Raw genomic sequence first — 9,058 nt, 5'->3', positions numbered from 1 at the left:
CAGGAAGGCGTATGGCCCTGTCCGGCTGGTGCTTAAGGGGGGTGGGGGAGTCTGCAAGGGCTCTCTGACTCCTTTGGTAATAGAGTGACAAGTCACGGACATACGAAACAAGAGTGCAGCCTTGGGTGAAGGCACAGAATGTAAGTTGGCTTCAAGAACTTGGAGTAATATTGAGCCCAACTTAGTTGCCTTCCCCAAGCATACATGAAAAGAGAACTTGTGAATCAGAGTGCAATGGCATTGACAAGAAAGTCAAGATGTTCATTCCAGTAATGCATCTTCATCACCAGGAATTGAGGCATGAGCAGCAGCCCAGTTAGGGACAAAAGATGGGGGGGGGGTAATAGGTGACAAAAGACTTTATGGTTCCTACATTGTACAAATCAGTAGCTTTGATTACCATCTGAATCAAATTCTGTTCTTTCTTTGCTCACAAGATCGGGGTGTTACACGGTGAGGAGGTAAAGCAAGAACATCCTGCAGTAACAGAGTCTATCACAGGGCCAGGTCCTCCCTCTGCAGCAAGACAGGGCATCTGGCTACTGATGGGTGGGGGCAGTTCCTTTCTCAGGCCCCCTGAGCACAGGCTCTGCACTGGGGGCAATCCATCCTCTTGTGCATGTGAGGCCCAGACACTAGTGGGCACATCTTTAAGACTCATCCTCTGAGGAGCACTTTGAATGGAGGTGGGTCTCCATTAGGGAAAGGGGGAAGCTTGAGGTGTGGTCTGATGGCCGGGAAATGAGAACACCTTATTGTCCCTCCTGCATTTTGGATATTAACTCCTTTTCAATATTTTTTATTGTAATGTCTACCCTCCCATAGACTGCCTTCTAGCTCTGCAAATATTTGCTTGCCCCTTTTCTAGTATGGTGTAGTCCCCCTTGCCTGCTTTGTTCTCTGTGACTTTGCTTTTATATCAAATCAATCATTCTCAAGTGAATGTCATCACGTTTATCTTTCATGTTTTCTTTGAAGGCATTTAGGTTCAAGTGTTCTTCTTAATCCTTCATCCATTTTGAGATTTTTTTGTGTCGACTTATGTATGAAGCAAGATTATGGTCAAATGTTATTATTTTGCATGTATATATCAATACTATTTTTTAATTTTTACTTTGTTTTTGAGGGAGAGACACAGATCATGAGTAGGGAGGCACAGAGATAGAGGCAGAAACAGAATCCAGGCCCTGAGCTGTCAGCAGGAGCCTGATGTGAGGCTCGAACCCACAAACCGTGAGATCATGACCTGAGTGGAAGTGGGATGCTTAACTTACCGAGCCACACAGGTGCCCCTAGTCAACACCATGTTTAAGAGACACTATCCTCCCCCCACTGTGCATTGTTGGAAATCTCGTGGAGGATTTGCTGACTGCATCTGCACAATTCTACTTCTGGGCTCCGTAATGAGCTCCACTGGTCTAAATGTCTCATTTGATGCCAGCAGCACACTGTTGTGGTTAATGTACCTCTGCAATATCTTTAGAAAGAGAGAAGTGTGATGTCTCCAGGTTCTCTCGACGTCATGATTGTTTTGTTGCTTCCATGTGTTGTGTGCTTTCATATGAATTGTATATTTTTCATATTCCTTAAAAAACTCATTGGCATTTTTATTGACATAAAAAGATAAACATAAAAATAACAAAAAAAGATAAAGCAGACAGAAAATAGAGACTATCACAAAACAGAAAACAAATCAATTACATAAAAATTTGTATTTGGAAAAGTATGTAAAATTTGAAACAAATAGGTAGCCTGGGGAAATAGGGAAGACTCAAACAAATGCAATCAGAATTGAAAGAGGAGACATAACTGAACTAAAGACTTTAAAAGGATCATTAAAGAAAAACTTTGGTATTTATATATAAGCCAACAATTAGATCACCAAGAACAAATTATACATTTTATGCCATAATGTAGTCCACCAAGACTATTTCATGGAAAAATACAAAATGAACAAAAGAAAAATTAATAAGATTTCTCTATCTAAAACCTCACCCTCCAAAAAATCTGCATAGGAGTCCATGGCTTTATTAAAACTTCTACTAAGTATTTAAAGAGGAATTAATGCCAATATTTCTCAAACTATTACAAAACACTTATAATAAACAGCACTCCCAAATGAAATTTGTGAGGATAGCATTGTTTTCACACCAAAACCAAAGAGAGACACCACAAGAAGGGAAACTACAGGTCACTATCTCAAATGAACATACATGCAAAATTCCTTCACAAAACCTGAGCATACTGAATTCAACAGAACATTGAGAGGATCATACAACATAATCCAGTGTGATTCACTCCAAGGATGCAAGGATCCTTCAACACACACAGATGCATAAATGTGATCTCCTCCATTAACAGAGGGAATGATTGAGTCAAAACATTAGACAAAATTCAACATATGTTCATCATTTAAAAAGAACCCAATTAAAAAGGAACTGAAGGAAATTACCTCCACATGATCATGGCCACTATGAAAAGCCCACACCTGACAGCATATTGAACGGTAAAATGCTGAAGGCTTTCCTGTCAAATCAGGAGCCAGGCAATGATGGTCACCCCTAACATAAGTATTCCCCATGATAACGTGAAGAATACATATGCCACCTCAAACTATGTCATCTTGTCACACTGCTTATTTGGGTGAAAGTCACTTGAGAAATAGTCCAAGTACACTCAGCCTCTCCATTGTCCCTTGACAGCAGGATATAAATCTCCCTCCCGTGTACCAAGAGGGAAGAACCATCGTTAGCAGCAGAATAAGGAACACAGGGACAAGAAGGCTATGCAAACAAACCTACTTACTTGGTGACTAACATAATACCCCAAACTTAACTCTTGCCGAATCCAATGTTTTGTTGTCTGAAAGTCACAAGTGCCACCTGCTTTGTCATTTCTCTGGGTGTCATATCATTAGGAAGGCCATGCACTTACAAAATGAAATTTATTCTCTCCTGTAGATATGTCTTATGTCAATTGAATCCTTACACTGGTTAAATCCCAGAAGAAAAGAAGGGAAAAGCTTTCTTCTCCTACAACTGGAAGACGTAACCAGAAAAAAATAGGGAATAAAAAAAATAAAAGACATTTAAATCAGTAATGAGGAAGAAAAGTTACTTGTTTGCAGGTGACATTGATCTTAAACATAACAAAACCCTAGAGATACCACAAAAAATATTAGAACCAGTTTTTTTTAAATGAGGAAAAGAGCAGGATGCAAAATGAACAAAGAAAATAAAAAAATAAACCACCTGTGATTCTACACACCAGCATGGAAATACATGCAAAATAAATAACAAAATTATACAACTAAAAATGGCACAGAATAAAGTATTTTGGGTTAAACTTCAAAAAGTATGTAAAATACTTGTAGAGTGAAAATGATCTTTGTTGATGAAAGACCTGTAAAAATGCACACAGGACTGCAAATATACCTGTACTCACTGAATACAATTATTCAAATTATCACAGCACCATCTACACAAACTAAACTACAAGTGCATTCCTAACCCTGTCGTTCATTTTTAAAGAATCAAAGCTAACACTGGAGCTTGATATATATGTCAGAGCACATGCAAATGGGGTCCTCTCTGTGCTGATTAAACCAGCCCATCCCAGACTCTGCAGCTGGGAGAGCAGCCCCAGTCCCGGGAGTCCCAGGTGTTCCCAATCTCTGATCAGGACAGAACAGACACCTCACCATGGAGTTTGTGCTTGGCTGGGAGTACCTGGTTGCTCTTTTAAATGGTAATTCATGGTGAATGAGAGACACTGAGTATGTGAGTGGATATGAGTGAGACCAGTGGATGTGTGACAGTTTCCTGACCAAGATGTCTTATGTCTGCAGGTGTCCAGTGGGACATGCAGCTGGTGGAGTCTGGGGGAGACCTGATGCAGCCTGGGGGGTCCCTGAGACTCACCTGTGTGGCCTCTGGATTCACCTTCAGTAGATATGGAATGAGCTGGGTTCGCCAGGCTCCAGGAAAGGGGCTGCAGTGGGTCTCAGCAATTAGTAGTGGAGGTAGAACATACTACGCAGACTCCGTGAAGGGCCGATTCACCATGTCCAGAGACAACGCCAAGAACACGCTGTATCTGCAGATGAACAACCTGTGGGGCGAGGACAAGGCCACATATTACTGTGCAAGAGACAGGGTGAGGGGACCTCACTGGGAGCCCACACACAAACCTCCATGCAGGAGGGGATCAGCACCACCAGGGGGCGCACACTATGCACAATTCTGCTTTGTGTTGCCAGGAGCAGGTGCAGATGGAGGTTACAGGCAGGTTTCCTCTCAGGGTCTGGGGCTTCCTCTCCACACAGCAGTTTCTCCAGGGAGCCTCTCTGGACACAGGATTCTGTGTTTACCTATTAGCTGTGTGAATTAGATCATTCTTTTCATAGGAAAACTACCCTAACATGCCAAAGACACAGTTGTTTGCATTGCTTACTCCTGTCCCTCAACATGAGTGAATTACAGATTTCCTGAGGCACAATAGCTGAACATTTACATGAGTCCCAGATGCACTCCCTGTGCAGCCAGGACCACAAGCTCCCACAGCTCCCCATTATCTTCACCCAGCCCTTGTCCCAATCAAACAACGTGACACTTCCTTCACGGCATTTTGCTACTCAGGACTTTAAATGAGCTACAGCTTTATTCAATTCCTCTAAACAAGAGATAAATCATCTCTATGTATTAGTCAGGATTCCCTTGAGCAACAGAACCCAAAGCACATTGGTTTCCATGACAAAATATGTTGAGAAGTCCCATGATCTACTGTAACAAGTTGGGGAGCCAGGAAAACCAGTGGTATAATTCTCACCTGATTCTGAACTAGTGTCTAGTCTCAGAACCTGCAGAGCCTATGATGTAACTCTAAGAACAAGGGCAGGAGGAGACCAATGTTCCAGTTCAAACAAGCACATGGGAAGTAAAAATGAGGGAATTCTTCCTCCCTCTGCATCGGATTCTACTTAGGACTGTGATGGAATGCGTGATGCCCAGGTAGACAGAAACCATGGATGGAAATGCCAATCTCTTCTGGAAACTCATCACAGACATACACAGAAACAGACGTGAATCTGGACACCCATGACACAGTCAAGATGACACATAAAGGTAATCATGACAAGTCAACCTGCTGTAAATGTCGAGTTCAAAGCCTGAAGATTTAGAAGTCCATGCCATCACTGGGGTGGACCCTGGTGGGCATAGCAGTGCTCCTGTGGAGAAGGAGCCCCAAGGCCCATAGAGACTGCTGCGGTTTGAGGATCCCCTGGGTCATATCGGGTGAGATAGTTACCTTCTTGGAGTGTATTTGGGAGACAGGGCCTTGCCTCTCATGGGGCAGTAGAGCTGACAAGCACCATTGCACTGCCCTGGTCATTAGCATAGGAGCCTCTGCTGAGAGCAGCTAACTGAACGCTCCCTTCTTGTTCTTCCTCACCATGAACTCCAAGCTCCTAGTGTTCATGCAACTGCCCTTCTGGGATAACCAGCTCCAACCACATCACAGCAAGACACTGTCCCAGAGGATCAGTGGGGTCCGTGTCGCATTGAGTTCATACAATTTGGTGTACTCACACCCACCTAGAGCTCCTGAGATAAAACATAAGAGTCCTGAGCTGCCACGTGTGCCAATGGATTGCACAAAAGCAGGGTGAAAGCCAGGTTCTGAAGGAAGCCTGGGACCCAAGAGTACAGATTGTTCTCTCTATGTGAGGGCTTCCTGAACAGGGGTGGCTGGAAAGTCCAACTGCAGGGACTAGAGAAGGAGCTGATGCCAATATTTCCTCCCACCAATTATCATGGACAGAATTCAGTGAGCAGCACAACACCCCCCAGTAGATACTGAGCCACTGACACCAAGCCATACCCACCTTTCCTTCCTCAGGTGCTTCCTTACTAGGGAAAGAGTGCCTAGAACCCAGACCACCATTGCACCCCTCACTCCAAAGACCACCATATACCCCCACAGGCACCAAGTCTACTGATCATATAGTGAGGCATAGCTTCACCTCTAGGGGAAATAGGAATTAGCCGCTTTTAATAAGGAGACCAAACTCACCTAGTTAAAACTCACAACACTATGGACAAAGTTGAAAAACTCTCCCCTGAAGGCAAGGAGAACTCTGCAGAGGACTGACCTGAGGGACAGAGCAGCCAATACATGACAGCACAGTGCACACAGCACATGCAAGAAATGCTTCCAGAATGTCAGGTTGTCAACAGTATGTAAACATTTCTAAAAAAAAGACACTATTCCAGAAGCAGAAAACATAACAGGATTTTCCTAAAACACTTAAGAAAGAGGAGACATGGACATACAGAGTGATGGAGGAATTCATTCCAAAGAAAAAACCATAAAAGGACATTGCCAGGGATATAATTAAAACACATATAAATAATAAGCCTCAAACAGAATTTAATACCTATCATAAAGAAACTGAACTTTATAAACTATCATAAGGATACTAGCTATGCTTGAGAAAGCCTAGAAGACATGAGAATATGCTGACTACAGATGGAAAAGACCTAAAACCCAGTCAGGCTGAAATTTTTAAAACGCTGTAACCAAGATGTGAACGTGATTGGATATAATGAACTGAAGGCAGAAAGATGAATGAGTAAGTGACATGGAAGATAAAATTTTGTGAGAAATGAAGCAGGAAAGAAGAGGAAAATTAAAATAGTGCATCACAAACGTATACTTATGGAATCAGCAACTCCATAAAGTGTAATAAAATTCATTTCAAAGGAGTCCCAGAAGAAGAAGAGAGGGAGAAAAAAGGGGAGAAGTTTTGACTGAGTGCATTAGAGTGGAAAATTTCCACTAAATGGTGAAGGAAACAGACGTCCACATCTATGAGTCACAGAGAACTCCCATTAAAATTAGGGGAAATAAAAGCAGGCCGACTCTGAGATATAACATAGTAAAATTCACAAAATACACAGATTAAAAAAACCGTATAAGCATGAAGACAGAAGAGTTTGCTAACGAATACGGGAAGATAAAAAAAGATTATGGCAGAAGTGTCCACAGAAACCTGCAGGAAAGAAGGGAGTGGCATAATATCCTCAAATGTTCAACTGAAAATTAGGCAGTCAATGGGGGAGGAGACAATGTGGCAGAAAACGTGGAAGATTTTTGTGTGTCTGGTGTCCATGAAATACAGCCAGACCAACACTAAACCATCCTACACATCTAGAAAACTGATTGTGGATTAGCACAACAATCTGCACAACCTGAACCACAGAATTCAACAAATACCTGGCTTGGAGAGGGGACCTTGGGGAGCAAGAACCTGCAGGAAGGGAGGTGCTTTTGCAGGCGGAGAGATGACGGAGACTGGGAGTGGGGGAGAATAAAGGAAAAGCACCCCTCCCCAAAAGCAGCTGGAGAGAAAGTGGAAAATTGGAAACAGCCACAGGGACTAAACTAAAAAGGGAGAAAGGAGAAAGGAGAGTATGTAAATTCCACTAAGACTGTAAAAAAGGGGAGTGCAAAGGCTGCAACTCCACAGCTCAATACCTGGAGGTGCTCTGATGGGAAGGGAGAATCCCAGGAACAGAGTGGGGTCCAGGATGTTCTCAGGCCACACGGGGAGAGGCAGTTGCACTGCTGGAAGGACATTTGGAGGAGACTGCCAAAACCATCTGGTCCCAGCAGACCCCAGAAAACGGCTACATTCGCTGGTGCTGGAACAAGGTCGTTTAGGGTGAAGCCTGGTGCCAGACGTATGTTGTGATTTTCCATAATCCATGAAACGCTGCTGCTACACTCTCTCGTGAACGTTTTCTTGGGCTGGCTGGCACCTGGCCACAGTCTCGGGCACCGACAAAAGCAGGGTCCAGCAAGCATTCCTAGCTGCAGCCGATTCGGCCATTGCTCATTCGGCCATTGCTTGGTGAGACCCTCCCACAGAGGGGCAGAACAGGTCAAAGCCGCGGTCCTTTGGACGTAAGGGACTGGGGAAAACAGCCGCGTCTGTGACAAAACTTGGGAGAGAGGTGCGGCCTGGGGCCTGGTCATGGAGAGTGAAGGAGCAGGGAGTGGACAAGGGCTGAAGACAGAGGATGGGTGCGCAATTGTTGATCCAGGAGAACAGACTGGGTAGCTGGGTGGTGCCATTTTCACCTCTCCTGTGCATGTGCATTGGCACCTACAAGCAAGGCAACAATCCACCCCAGGATCCTAAAAGCGCCATCTAGTGGAGAGTGGAGCCATTACACTGAGACCCGCCCAACTGGGCCAACAGGGCTCCTCAGGAACACAAGTCTCACTGCCGCTTACTTTATGGACTAGAAAGAGCTACATAGACTAACATCTAGGGGATAACGAAGTAATTTCAGTCCTCCTTCAATCTGTTAGCCAGTTCATCTAGTCAATTTTCTTTCTTTTTTTCTTTTTCTCTTTTACACTTCTTTCCTTTTTCTTCAATGCAGAAACAGAAAAAATTATTTTTATTATCAACTATTATTAAAAATATTTTTCTTTAATTTTTATTACTATATTTTTTACATTTCTGTATTTTTTTTCAAATTCTATTTTACTTCCATCATTTTATTTTACTCAACCTCAGTGTATTCCGGTTTTCAAATTTCCACTTTCCTTTTCATTTTTTCTTTCTTTTTTTTTCTCTTCTTCGTTTCTGTAGTTTTTCTGAAATGCAGAATGAGAAAAACTTCATTTTACTTTCAATTTCTATTAAAAATATTTTTCCTTAATTTTTTTACTATATTGATTGCTTTTATGTAAATTTTTTCAAATTCTATTTTACTTCCATCATTTTATTTTAGTCTACTATGGTGTATTCACTTTTTGAATTTTCAAATGATTTCCTTTTTTTCCGTTTTGTATCTTTCTTCTCTTTTTTGTTTCCTCTCTTTTTTCTAGAAGACAAAGAAAAAATCACATTTATTTTTAATTTTTATTAAAAATATTTTTCTTTATTTTTTCTACTATATTCTTTACTTTTCTGTATATTTTTTAAACTCTATTTTACTCCCATCCTCTCATTTTAGTCTACTTCAGTGTATTCATTTTTTCAAAT

Source organism: Lynx canadensis, chromosome B3 (genome assembly GCF_007474595.2).
Source record: "Lynx canadensis isolate LIC74 chromosome B3, mLynCan4.pri.v2, whole genome shotgun sequence".
NCBI classification, from domain to species: domain Eukaryota; kingdom Metazoa; phylum Chordata; class Mammalia; order Carnivora; family Felidae; genus Lynx; species Lynx canadensis.
Note: the sequence above shows the minus strand (reverse complement) of the source record.